General features: G+C 36.2%; 1 pseudogene; it reads left to right on the top strand.

Moving 5' to 3' along the window:
- The first annotated feature begins 491 nt into the window (after nucleotides 1–491).
- LOC133096236 (large ribosomal subunit protein uL6-like) lies at nucleotides 492–6,685 on the top strand (annotated as a pseudogene).
- Nucleotides 6,686–15,214: the final 8,529 nt, after the last annotated feature.

The raw sequence follows: 15,214 nt of genomic DNA, 5'->3' as shown, positions 1-15,214 counted from the left end.
CTATTTGACTTTGCTTTGAAAAAAACTGTATAAGTTAAAGGCCAAATTTTTAGTAAAATCCCAATTATGAGTAAAATTCTTCTGGAAGGAAGCAGCGTATAATTAGCCAGGAAATCAGAATCAGGGGGCCTGAAATATATTCTTGGCTTAACCATCAGTTATCTTCATGAGCCCAGATGACCTCTCTGGGTCTGATTTCTCTGCATCTGTAAAATGAAAGAGTTCAAAGAGGTGCTCTCTAAGGTTCTTTCCTCTTCGACCATTCTGTTTTTATGTATTACATAATTCTATCTTAGGTAAATTAATGGTCTAGTTTCCATGTAGGGCTCTAAAGTAACATTGGAGAGCGATTAAGGGAAAGTGTAAAGAAAGACTAGCTAATAGGGGAAATAATAGTTCCTTTATGTTTCATTGCTTATGGAAAGATGCTCTCAAGAGTAGTGCTTCTTAAATTTTAATTTGCATTCATATCACCCAGGGATCTTGTTAAAATGAAGACTTTGATTGGTAGGATTGAGGAGAGGCCTGAGAATATGCATTATCACTAGCACCTTCCACAGTGGTGTCCTTGCGGCTGGTTCCAGAGCACATTGAGTAGCAAGGCTCTGACTGTAAATCTAAAGTGTATATAAGAATCTGAGGGGTAGTTAAAATTCAGATTCCAGGATTAGCTCTCCAGAAATTCGGAGATTGGGTTGGGGGCTCACAAAGTCTGAATTCTTAACAGGCTTCCTGTGTGATACTGATGCCAGGGGTTCAGAAACCCAAACTAAAATACATTTAAGAATTACTATTATAGAATCATGGAAGGGATTTATCTACCAGCCCTTCTGTTTTTTTTTTTTTAACATCTTTATTGGAGTATAATTGCTTTACATTGTTGTGTTAGTTTCTGCTGTATAACAAAGTGAATCAGCTATACGTATACTTACATCCCCATATCCCTTCCCTCTTGTGTCTCCCTCCCACCCTCCCTATGCCACCCCTCTAGGTGGTCACAAAGCACTGAGCTGATCTCCCTGTGCTATGCGGCTGCTTCCCACTAGCTATCTATTTTACATTTGGTCAGTGCCATCCTCTCGCTTCGTCCCAGTTTACCCTTCCCCCTCCCCGTGTCCTTAAGTCCATTCTCTATGTCTGTGTCTTTATTCTTGTCCTGCCCCTATGTTCTTAAGAACCATTTTTTTTTTTTTTAGATTCCATATATATGTGTTAGCATATGGTATTTGTTTTTCTGTTTCTGACTTACTCTGTATGACAGATTCTAGGTCCATCCACCTCATTACAAATAACTCAATTTCGTTTCTTTTTATGGCCAAGTAATATTCCATTGTATATACGTGCCACATCTTCTTTATCCATTCATCTGTCGAGCAGCCCTTCTTTATTCTGTCCAGGTTCTCTTTTCACACCCAGCCACTGACTAATTTATTGCTGCATTTGTTTTCAGAATAACCTTGTGAAACCAATTCTGTGGTTTGCTTTTATTAGTCTTTTCATTTCATGAATTATCTGTTGTCTAGTTAGAATGGCAGTTGGGTGTGTAGGGCTTTTGGTTTTTTGTCATTGTTTTTAGAACTTGAAGTTCAGGGGACTTTCTACCTCTTAACAAGTATTTGTGAAGTCACTGTAAAAGAAGCATGCTGTAGTGGAGAGAAGACCATACTAGAAGTAAGAGAGCCCAAGCCCTGATGCCAGTACTGCTAAACATTGATTCATCTGTTTATTCATTCATTCATTCTGTGCTTTTCTCACACCTGAAATTGGGAGATCTTGGGTCTTACCAGTTAAGTTAGTTACTAAATTACTAGTTAAATTAGTTAGATATACTCAACAGCATGCTGATCTAATGGGAGTTGTCAACAATGAAAATAATGATTAGAGTTTAGAGGTGTAAGTACTATAATACACAGAATGCTTTAAAGTAGTCTCTGAAGTTCTTTGCTCCTAAGTAAAATATTGGACCTATCTGTTTTGTTTATGAACATAATAGGAGAAAAATATGAGATTAGTATGTAAACTAAAAATACTATACATATGACCGTGTACATGTAGTTCAGTTGGGTAATACTGAAAGCATGTTAAATAAACAGTCATTTTCATTTTGGAGACTATATTAGTCAAGGTTCTCCAGAGAAACAGAGCCAATAGTAAATATAGATATAGATGTAATAGAGATAAAAGGAGATTTATTATAGGAATTGGATCACATAGTTAAGGAGGCCAAGAGGTCCCAGGATGTGCTGTCTGCAAACAGGAGACCCAGGAAAGGCAGTGGTGGAATTCAGTCTGAGTCTGAAAGCCTTAGAATTGGGAGACCAATGGTGTAAGTACTGGTCTGAGTCAGAAAGTCTGAGAATCAGGAGGGCAAGAGAAGATGGATGTCTCAGATCAACCAGAGAGAGAGGAAGTTCACCCTTCCTCCACCTTTTTGTCCTGTATGGGCCTCCAATGGGATTGGCTGATGCCTTTCCACATTGGGGAGGGACATCTGCTTTGTTCAGTTCAATTCAAATGCTAATCTCTTCTAGAAACTCCCTCATTGAAACATCCTGAAATAATGTTTTACCAGCTATCAGTGCATCCCTTAGGTCAATCAAATTGACACAAAAAATTAAGCATCACAGAGACAGAGGGGAAAAAAGGGCATCAAAACGTTATGTAAAAAAATTTAGAGATAAACCTTGGTGTATTACAGTTGAAGTTTTAAATAACTTCTACCATGTGATGCAGTAATTTCTCTTCGGTACATCTAGGCCAAGAACTCTCTCTTGCCCTCCTCATGTTCATTTACGGTGCTTCATTCAACAAATATTTATTTACTGGTCCCAAATTATATACCAGAAACTGTTCTAGATTCTGGGGATAAAATAGAAAACCATTAAAACAAACTTATCCTCAAGTATATCCAATATTGTAATGGGATGTATTCTGAGGAGGGAACAAACAAATAAAAATTAAACTTTTTAGCATACCAGCTGGTAATGGTGGAAAAAGAATAAAGCAGGAAAAGAGAATGGGGCATGTTGAGAGGAGGGTGATGGTAATTTCTTAGGGAGGAAAGGCTTTCTTGAAAATGTGACATTTGATCAGGGACCTAAGGAATGTGGAAAGTGAGCTTTGCAGTTCCATGGGTTCTCAGACAGGACATAGAAAGGACAGATGCCCTCATGCATGTGGCAAGTTCAAGGACCAGCAGAAAGATCAATGTGGCTGGATCACAGGGAGCAAAATTGAGGAAACATATTGTTTAGAAATTTGTATGCCATACTAGGAATTTTGGCTTTTCCTGTGAGTGAAATGGGGAGCACAAGCAGTTTTGAGTAGATGTATCATGTGCTTTGATTTTCATTTCAAAGGGATCACTGTGGCCCTTGTGTTGAGAATGGATATTAGGAAAGAAAGATGAGTCAGAGAGACAAACTAGAATAGGTGTTGGAAAACTACAGCCCATAGATCACATCTGGCCAGCTTCCTGTTGTAGTAAATAGTTTTATTGGAACACAGCTACATTCATTAAATTGCATACTGTAGATGGCTGCTTTCACATTGTGGCAGACGTAAGTAGCTGCAACAGGACCTTATGGCCTGCAGTAACTAAAACACTCACTATCTGATCCTTATGGGTAAAAGTGCACACTCCTGAACCAGAAGGTTATTATGGTAATCTGAGTGAGTGATAGTGATAGCTTGTATTAGGATAGGAGTAATGGAAATAATGAAAAATGTTCAGACACTGCCTGCATTTTGAAGGTAGAAAGGAAAGAATGTGCTGACAGAGGAAAAGTATAAGAGGCAAAAAGAATAATCAAATCATGAATGACTTTTTTTTTTTTTTTGGCCTGAGAAATGGGAAAGACAGAGTATTGATATACTGATTGATTTTAGGAAGATTGATTTTATTGATTTTTAGAAAGATTGTGGGAAGGGCAGGTTTGGAGGTACAGATCATGCTTTGAAATTCTTACATCCAACAGGTATATCTTACTAGAAAGTTGTACATCTAAGTGTAGAGTTCAGAGAGGTCTGAGCTGGTGATATAAATTTGAAAGTTTTCAGCATAAAAAATTCATGGATGAGATCACAGGGCAGTGACTGATGGTATAAAATCAAGAGGTTTTAAGAGTAGAACTGAGGCTCGAGCTTTTCCAGTGTTTGGAGGTCATGAGATACTGTAAACCCAGCAAAACTGAATGAGAAGGAGCAGCTATAAAAATTGGGAGAGAAAGAAGAGCACATGAAAACCTGGATGCTGAGTGAAGAGAGTATATTAAGGAGACCATCCTCAGCCTTGTTAGTACTGCTGGTCTTTTAGATAAGATGAGGATGGAGCATTTATTATTGGCTTAAAATATGGAGGTAGTGATAACCTTGAGGGAAGTTTTGATGGCATATGGGGTGAAATGCTAATTGGACAGGATTCAAGAGAATGGAAAGAAAGGAGCTGAAGGCAGCTTATAAAGAAAACTTTTAGACGTTTTCCTCTAAAGGAGAGCAGATAAGGTAGAAAAAGGATGTGGTATTGAGAATTTTTTTTTCTGATTTTTTTAAGATGGGAGAAATAGCAGAATGCTTGTATGCTCTTGGAATAATTTAGTCAAGAGGGAAAGGTATAATGTCCAAGACAAAAATTCCTGGAGCAATGTGTTTGAGCAGGTGTACAAGTGGAAGAAATGTCCTTCAATGAAAACACAGGCTGTTCATTCAAAGTAACAGAAGGGAAGACAGAATGTATAGGCACAGATACAAGTAGGTGACTTGATTGTAGCAGCTTGGAATGTTTTCTTCTGTTTGCTTCTTTTTCTCTTTTCTTCTTTTTAGCATAGGAAGCAAGATCAACAAGCTGAGGGGAAAAATAGAGAAGAGGTATTGGAGGTATGAGAGGAGAGTGAAGGAGTAGAGGCTATCTAAACATCCTGTAAGAGAGGGTCAAGTGAATAGACTTGGGGGGGGTGTGTGTATAGCAGAGCTGCTGCAGAATACCAAGGGCTGAGATTCAAAACAAATAAAAAGTTATGATAATAATGTAAAATGAAAAATATTCTAAACATCCAACAAAAGGATAATAGATAAATGATGGCTTAGAAATTTCAGTAAATGGACCATTGTGCAACTATTAAAATAATTTTGTAATATGCTTAGTAACATGGAAAAATCCCTTCAAACGATGTTTGAGGAAAGCTCTTTATGTTCTAGACAGTTATTATGAGAATTTGACAAGTGGCATAGATAGTAAGACTCCAAAGACACATTGCTGGGAAGTGATGGCATGGATTACACTTCAGGTCTATCTGATTTTAACTGATTACCACACAGCTTAAATTTACATTTTATTTTAAGTACCTACCCCACATGGTTAATTGAAGTTTAACCTTTATCTTTTTTAACCTCCAAATTAAAAAAAAAACAACTATTACATAGATATGTATCCCCAATTTTCTACTTGAATAATTGTTTTGACAGAAATATATAACTTTTAATGTAACTAATATCATTTATTTCTAACATTCCAAGTCATCACTCTGAACTGCATTTTTGTGAAAACTATTTCTGTCATTCAACACATAAGCCTTACCTTTGTCAACACTTTCATCAGCCAGCTCTTTGTCTTTTGTAGATTTAACTATTCTGACGAAGTCTTCATGTAAATCACCAACATCTTTAACATGCTAATTTATTCTTTGAAAATAGTATATAAAATGATAGAATTACAGGAGATTCTTTGAATGCAAGAAGCCTTGTACAACTAAATAGAATAAATTTTAGGCATAGGTGAATCAAGAAACAAAACCCAAATATAGTGTGGGTCATTCCTCTGTGATGATTTCTTTAGCAAAAATGGTTTTAAGTTTCAGATTTTATTCTCAAAAGACTTTCAGGTTTTCTACACACATGTTACTCATCATAACAAATGGCGCTTAGATGATCTTACCTAGTCCTATGACCATAAATAATATTTACCTCCATGCTGATGACTCCCAAATTTGTATATTTTGTCCAGATCTCTTCTATAAGCTTCAATCACATATATTCAGCTGTCTTCCTGACGTCTCCCCTAGGGTAATTCAAACATAAGACATTCAAAACAGATCACTTACGATTTTTGCTACCTCTACTGTGAGAACAAAGATGATTCTCATCAGACTGTTGACATTCCAGAAAATGTTGACATCACTCTGAAAGGACGCACAGTTATTTCCAAGGACCCCAGAGGAACTCTGTGGAGGAACTTCAGGCACATCAATGTAGAATTCAGTCTCCGTGGAGTGAAGAGACCCCAGCATTGACAAATAGTAGGGAAATAGAAAGGAAGTGGTTACTGTTCACACTATCTATAGTCATGCATAGAACATGATCAAGGGTGTCACACTGGGCTCCTGTTACCAGGTGAGATTTGTGCCACTTGCCCGTCAACCTCATTGTGTAGAATGGGTCTCTTGTTGAAATTAGAAATTTCTTGGTTGAAAACTACATCTGCAGGGTTTGCATGAGACAAGGCGTTCGTTGTTCACTATCTTGAGTCCAGAATGATGAGTTAATTCTTGAAGGAAACAGCACTAAACATGTATGAAATTTAGCTATTTTGACTCAGCAAGCCAGAACAGTTATAAATGAGAATATCAGAAAATTTGGAGATGGTGTCTATGTTTCTGAAAAAGGAAAAGTTCAACAGGCTGATGAATAAAGTCTAAGAGTTGCCTAGCTATGGAAACAATAAGATGCCCGATGACTCCTAAGACCTTCTTGTGATATTTTAAAGATGCAATAAAAGCCTCTATTGAAAAAACAACAACAAAAAACCCAGATCATCTGATTACCCTCTCTATCCACAAGCTGTCGTCTGTTTTTACAATGGAACCATCACTTGCTCAAGCCAAGAATCATCCTTAATTCGTCTATCTCTATAAACTGTATTTGCTCAATTTCAAGTTTGTTAGTTCTACCTCCGAAATACATGTCTATTCAATCCACTCTTCTTTGCCTCCCCTGCCCCTCTCTAGTCCAAGCCCCAATCATCTCTAGCCTGTATTACTATTAGTATTCTAATTAGTCTGAGGACTTTCTCATTTCTTCCTTCTAAGTTCTCCACAAAACAAATATTTTTGAAAAACCATTCAGATCACGTCACTTCCCTACTTAAAACCTCTTAATGGTTTTCTGTTGTGCTCAAATAAAATTGAAACTCCTTATCCTGATCTATAAGATACTGCATGCTTTAACTCTTGTCTGGGTTTTTACCCATTGTGCTCCCCCTAGCTTTTTCTTCAGTTGCATTGTTCTTTGTCTTCTTTGAAGACATGGAGCCTTAGATCCTTATATCCACTCTCACCTCTATCTGGACCACTTTCCCATGGCTCTTCTTATTCTTTAGATCTCAGATGAAATGTCACACCCTGAGAGAGGTGTTTCTTGACCATCCTATCTAGAATAGATTCCCCACTTTGAACTTCTCTTTTTTCTGTCAAAACATCTACTTACTTCTCCTACAGAACCTACTATAACCTTTGAGTATTTTGCTTATCCATGTATTTCATTGCTTATTTTGTGTCTCACCAATTTATAGTTTGTCACTGAAACCCCAGTGTCTGTCACGTATCAGATTCTTAATAAATAATTTTTGAATAAATGAGTGAATATGCTATTTTCACTCCTTGCAGAAGCTATAGTTCACTTTCATAGTTTGAGTCCATTAGTTACCACGTGTGTAGTCAATTGATATTTAGATTACAGGTGATAATTGGCTTCTTAACACTTCCCTGTTTTCTACTTTGAGCATGAAAAGATCTGTTTTAAGCAATTTCTAGAGCCCTTTGGTATATCACACTTCTAAATCTTTGTCTTCTTTTGCCCCAGATAATTCCAATGGATATTTATAAGAAACCCATTTAGCTGGATACCCCCAGCTGTTTCTCATTTTCACTCAGGTTCTTACCTCCGGGTAAATGTTTCCCTATTTTAACCACCTCTGAATAATTTTAATATCACATAAATCAAAATACAAATTTACAAAGCGAAAGAGGTTTCTTTATCCTCCTTCCGCCATTTGCACAGGCTGTCTACATAAATTTGCTGAAGGTAGTAAAGATAAGACAAAAAATAAGTTGGACTCAGGGGGAAAAGTGTTTAATCCAAAAAACTCATCTCAGGTGACTGAAATCACAGCATGAGTCAGTGCATTTATTAAGATGCTGCCTAGCCAGCTGAGATAGGTCATATTTTTATATCATCAACCATGCCTTTGGCAAATAAACATGACCATAGGCTACTCAATTGTAATTTTAGAGATGCCGTTTTCAAACTTTCAGTGATCTTTACCACAGATTCCAGAATCCCACGGAAAGGCATAATCAGAAATCATATCATGTCATGTCTCCAACTTCTGAAATAGAAGTCATTAAAATTGTCTTTGGAGATTTAGTGAATTTATGCATAAAACCTCTACTTGGTTATCCTTTTGTGTCATAGAGAGCACTACTACACTACTACACTACTACAGTGTTTCCTTTCAGATTCTCCCCTAGAGTCTGGTGGGCCAAGTGGACAGTGTCAGAGTCCGCTAATGCTGGTCAGTATACTGGCCCGTATTACCCCATGGAACACTTCCCCAGAGGTAGAAACATGTTTAATTTTCTATCTCATTTAACCTTCTTTTATCCATCAACAGGCCCTAAAGGACCTATAGAACTTGTATTTGTCACAAATCTATATCAGCTATATCTATATCTTAGCCACCGGAAAGGGAACAACAAATTGTAAGTTCAGGAATGTATTATAAAAATGAAAGTAGCTATTCCCATTGCCAGAGGGGAGCTGGCTCTACAAAGACAGAAAGTGGAGGATAAAACAATCCTTTTACTCCTCTCCTCCTCTCTTGTTCAGTCCACAACATCATAATTCCAGCAATAGAAACAACCAGATAATTTTTCAGGAGTTCTGAACAAGGGTGTTTGTTTCTCACTTTCTTACCTACATATTAGAAAAAAATTCAAGTTTCCCTTAGAGGGAATGCCAGTGTAACATGTGGCCACCCAGGTGGTATGTTAGGCAGTAACATGACCAGTTGAAAAAGGGCAAAGGCATACTTGGAATTTTCTGCAGGACTTTCTAGTTTTCCTTTAAGCCTAGAGAAGGAGGAAGCAGATATCTGGGATGTGATCTGGCTTAGCACCCCACAACGAAGTCTATCCAGTTGGGTAAAATAGTCCCAGAAAATGGGGAGGAAAGGGAGCAGTTATGCCTCTGCAGTATCCACAATGCTGTGAGACTGAAGAGAGGGTGCCCAGGTGGGTATCTGAAGACCACTGAATGTATCACATGGCAAAATAGTAGTCTCCCTAGTCAGACTAGGTAAGAGCGCTATTAGCCTGACAAATCAGGAAACAAGTCATAGGTTTTATTTGCTATAGATGTCAGCAGCTGATGGCAGCTGGGCATTAGGGCAAGAGATACTACACTGGAACCCAGGGTATTTCACAAGAACCTACATACAAGGAAACTGAAGTCAGAGTAGTGGATATTATCATGTCAGCGGAGTATGTAGTATGAGAAAATTGAAGCATAAGACAGAACTCTGAATTTGAATCAAGGGCACCAAAAGAAAAGAGTAATCTGAATAAGGAGTGTTCAAATGTGTTGACTGCTACCAACTAATGATTAAAGATCTCCACTGAACTTGAAATTTGAAAGTCATTAGTGACCATAATAGAAACAGATTGTGTGAAGAGGAGAAGACTCAAAGACAGAGTGGAGGAGCTGGTAAGTGAGAGAGTAAAGGGTGGATGAGGAAATAGAGGCAGCAGCTGTAGTCCTTTCAATAAATTTGACAATGAATAGGAGAGAAATCAGGTAATCTCAGAGAAGAAAGTGTGGAGTAAGACAATGTTGTTTTTTGTTTGTTAAATCATTTGTTTTAAGGAAGAATACTGAGCATATTTCCTTGTCTAGGGAAGGAAGCAGAACACAGGGAGAGGAGGTAGCCCTTAAACATCTCATTGAATCCTTACAATTTACTGAGGTAGGATATGTTTCCCCCATATTGGGAATAGAGGCTGATTGATTTAAAATCCTCATTCTACCACTTATAAGCTATATGACTTTTGGTCAGTTGTTTAACCACTTGAGCCTCAGTATCCTTATTCATGAAATTTGATTGAGAATGATGATCCTTGGGGGATAAAGTCTTCTTCATAGGGTTGTTATAAGTTAACGTTTATAAAATGTTTAGAATCCCATGGTCAGCAATATATAAGTGTTTGTAAAATAAAATAAATCTCTGATTTTAAAACACATATTCTTTCCGCTCCACCAGCCCAAACTACATATCAGTTTGCTGACTCCCCTCTTGGAAGTGATAATATATTTTCCCAGGGCAAAATAAGCAATTATAATTCTTGTAATGCTATAATTCAAATAAATAGAATTTTGTGGACTATCAAAGAAAGTAATGACCATGCATCATAGTAGAACCTGGAATATATTTTCTTATAGAAGCAAAAACAAGTATCAAATATTTCTTGTGATATAGGTTGGAGATGGCTTGTTGATTAAAAACAGGAAATGGAAGAAAGATAACACCTTCCAGTGAGTTATCAGTGAAATGGGTTCTCCATTCCTATTTACCTGGTTCAGTTTAACTGCTTAATAACTGGAAATACACCTACAAACCACAGTAGAAGAGCATCTGAATATTTGAGTGAGAGGGCAGGGAAAATTGCCCTTCTGCCATGAAACTTTACACTGTAATCATCACTGAATTGTAGGGACAGGAGGTGATTTCTGAGTAACTGAAATAATTTGAACTTGTATTAGACTCTTGTTTTTGCTTGTTATCTTTGTTTGTTTGGACTGCTGACAACATATATTTTCCATAAAACCCAAAGATTCCACCTCCTCGGCCAAGTTTGTAAGTATTTTTTGCTATTCATGTTTTCCTTACCAGCTGAGTTCTTATATGCAGAAATACTTGGAAAATTAAAAAACATAAAACATAATATTTATTTTTATTGTACTGTTATTTTCTCTTTAAGAACTCTACTGGTCCAAGAGGTACTAATTTTACTCTGAATTAATCTGAAAGTAGGAAACACCTTGGGATATTACCTAATCTTGGAAAATGAGATGGTTTTCTGGCATCTGAAATATCTGTTCAGACTGCAGGTACTATAAGGGTCAAGAGAGAGAGAAGAGAAATTGATTAAGAAAATAAGTAGAACTTTGAGTGAACTCAATGTTTTTATATTCTGGAAAATCTCTTAAATGCCTGACACATATTCAGTAACTCCTAATAATAATTCCTGAATGTCTGATTGGATAGTACAGAGATGAGCAAACACACATCATTTTTTCACTGACATCCTGAATAGAATAATTTCATTAAAAATCCATAATATTTAAACTTTATACATCATTGCCCAAGAGTAAGAACACATTAATGACTTTAATGAATTAGTTTTGTTCATGAATTATTACCTGAAATATATATGTTTCAAATTTCTGCATGTATGTGTTTAAACAAGATATAGTAAGTTCTTAACAGTTTAGTGTGTGAGTGTACTTGGCATGAGTTAGGACAATCTTCTGTTTATGCTTCCAGTTTACTCTTCACCTTGATCCATTCTCAAAAGTCTAACCTGTGGGGGGCTCATCAAAGCATTTCCTTACCCTCTGGTTTCTCCTTGGGTTTGGTCAACAGGCTGTACCAACAGGAGATCAAAGGGAGAGAGGAGACTGATATAGGGGTATTAATTCCCCTGGATGTCTCTCTGCCAGTTTGTGACCAGTGTCTCTTTTGGCTGTTACTTCCATTGAGAAGCCTTCTCCATATAGCTCTCCTCTTTAGGTTCCAGTACTAGCTTGCTCCCATTGCTTCCATCCATTAAACCTAGAGGGTAGTACTTTTTCCCTGTTATAACTAGCCTCAGTGTATTACACTATTTATTAATGACCTTGGTCCACCCTTGGAAATAATCTCTTTATTAAAATCTCCTCAAATAACATTTGAATGATCCTCCTGTTTCCTGACTGATCTGTTACACTATAGGAAATGGATTTCCCAGAGTACTTAGTTGTGGTGTAATAATCTTCGGTGCCAACATCAGCTCTTGTCTGCTTTGTTGCAGTAGCTTCCTATTGTTCTTCCTGCTGCTTCTACTCTTGTTCCGCTGAAGTCTATCTCCTACACAGCAACCAGAGTGATCTTGTTAATGTAAGAAAGATCAGATGATTCCTCTGCTCTAAGCTCTTTGAGGGCTTTAAATCTAAAAGTCCAAGACATCTCCATGGCCTCAGGACCCTAATAATCTTCCCCAATCCATAGCTTGCTTACCTCCCTTCTCTGATCTCCTCTACTAGTAACCTGCTCCCATATACCACTGCTCTAGACCTTTCATTGTTTCTTGAGCACACCAGCCACGCTTCCTATTAAGGATCAGCACATTTGGTATTCCTGCTGCCGTTAATGTTCTTCCTCATGGGTTCTGCACTCACCAATCAAAGTTTAGCTTCTAAATTGAGGCCTTTCTGTATACCCTGTTCAAATGAAACTCCATCTTGCCTTAGGCTTGCTTACACAGTATTTTTCTTTTTTTTTCCTCCAAAGTGCTTATCATGAACTAGCATACTTATTTTATGCCGTGTCTTCGTTAAAAAAAAAAAAAAAAATTACTTGCATAAAAACGGGTTTATTTCTGTTTACCCCTATACTCTGAATGCCTGAAACACTGCCTGGCACTTAGTAGAAACACACTATATATTGACTTAATGAATGAGTGGGTACGTATTACTCACTGAAGGTCAGTCACATTTTATTCAGGTCACAGTGACTTTAGTTGCAATGTTAGTACTGATTTAATTAATTAAATCAATCATGTAAGAAATTATTAAAACAGTTCTATGCTGAAAATTCCATTGCTCTCTGAGACTTATATCTGTTTAATGTACACAAATAAATAAACTACATGTCTTAATCTACTCTTAAATCAATAGAATAATGTAAGTAAAGTGAAGCAGTAGGCCTAAATTTTTGAACTAGCTGTGCTAGCAACTTATATTGCAAAACCTAAGGCAAAGTCACTTTAATTTCTGTGCACTCCAGTTTCCTTAGCTATAAAATTAGGCAAAAGATTAGATGATTCTTAGGGTCCATTATTCCCCTGAAATTCTAAGAGGTGATGGTTATATAATATACCTTTTGATAATATGTTTATATATTTTAAAATGTCAACTGAAATTATAGTGTAATCAATGCTAAGGATCACTAATAAGTGACAACTACAGGAAGCACATATAACATTATCATTTGTTTTTCATCTTCTTTACTAACAATATATCACTATGTCTTTTCCTGGAGAATAACAATGGATAAAATAATCAGGGGACTACTGACCACAGATAATCCATTGATTGGGACCAAAGTATAATTTTTTTAAATTGAAGTATAGTTGATTTACAGTGTTGTGTTAGTTTCAAGTGTACAAAACTGATTCAGTTTTATATATATATGTATATATTCTTTTCCAGACTCTTTTCCCTTATAAATTATTACAAGATATTGAGTATAGTTCCCTGTGCTATATAGTAGGTCCTTATTGTTTATCTATTTTATATATATTATTGTATATATTTTCATCTCAAACTCCTTATTTATTCCTCCCCCCACTTTCCCCTTTGGTAACCATAAATTTGTTTTCTATGTCTGTTCGTCTATTTCTGTTTTATGAATAAGTTCATTTGTATCATTTTTTTTAGATTCCACATATAAGTGATATTATACGATATTTGTCTTCCTCTGTCTGGTTTACTTAGTATGATCATCTCTAGGTCCATCCATGTTGCTGTGAATGGCATTATTTCATCCTTTTATGACTGAGTGATATTCCGCTGCATATCTATACCACATCTTCTTTATTGGTTCATCTGTCAATAATGGACATTTAGGTTGCTTCCATGTCTTGGCTGTTGTCAATAGTGCAGCAGTGAACACTGGGGTGCATTTATCTTTTCAAATTATAGTTTTCTCCGGATATATGCCCAGGAGTGGGATTGCTGGAATCATTTGGTAACTCTAGTGTTATTTTGAGGACCCTCCATACTGTTCTCCATAGTGGCTGCACCAGTTTGGGACCAAAGTATAATTTTGAGTTTACTGTTGTCACCAATATATTGAGAATATATCAAAATATATATGAAATATGTTATGACAGATGAGATGTGTCAGAATTTCAGATTAGACTACAGTATTTTCATCTTTGATATTCCTAGAAATGTATCCATCTCACAGATTTCCAAATCCAAGAAAAGATTTTAAATGGTCTCAAATGAGTACTTCAAATTGAAATGAACCTTTTATGTATGACATATTTTTAACCTTTAGGGTTCAAACTGTACTCCTGAAAAATTTATGTAAAATTTATAGAAGTTTCCAGATGATTCTCCTTATCTCTTTATATATCTGAAAATACAAAGTCACAAATTTTAAAATTTTTCTCAGTGTCTACATTGTGCCTGCATAGCAAAAATCAGATGCTATTTATCACTTTTGAATTTTCACCACCAGAAATGTCATTAATTTTAATGATAAAATCCTGTTTTACCTTGCATTGAGATGATCTTTTATGCTCTCAGACAAAATGTGCCATATAACCATAAGGTGGTATTATTGTTATTTGGAAATGAAATAGAATTTCTTATCCTTTCATAATAGGGTGACAGACAAAAAAACTTGTATACTGTAATTTTTTTCTCTGCAAATTTTGAGTGCAATTTTGAGAATGAATATTTCATGTATATATATATTTAAATTTTCTTTGAAATTACTGGAAAGTAAAAACAAATAAATATACATAATTATTTATAGGCTTCTATCAGGTAGATAGAAATCATGCTTTTCTTACATTAATTGTTTTATCTGCCTCAATTGTTTTCAGTAAAATTGGAACTAAAATCATTAGTTATTAATATACCCGGCCCCATAAATGTGTTTTATCCCCCTACAAAATAATCTTCTCATCCTGTATCAATTCATCTTTATTATGAAACTGAAACAAATTCTCAACTGAGTAAAGAATTCAGTGTCTGCTTGTCAGACATTTGGATAGTGGAAAATTCTCTTGTTCGGAAAACAAAGAACTCACAATTTCTAGGCTCTTAGAGCTTGATGATACTTGTTTCCATCATGCCATTTTACTTATTGTACAATACATAGGAGAATGCTTTC

Source organism: Eubalaena glacialis, chromosome 8 (assembly GCF_028564815.1).
Source record: "Eubalaena glacialis isolate mEubGla1 chromosome 8, mEubGla1.1.hap2.+ XY, whole genome shotgun sequence".
NCBI lineage: Eukaryota > Metazoa > Chordata > Mammalia > Artiodactyla > Balaenidae > Eubalaena > Eubalaena glacialis.
The sequence above is the reverse complement of the archived record's forward strand: the minus strand, read 5'-3'. Positions and strand labels throughout refer to the sequence as shown.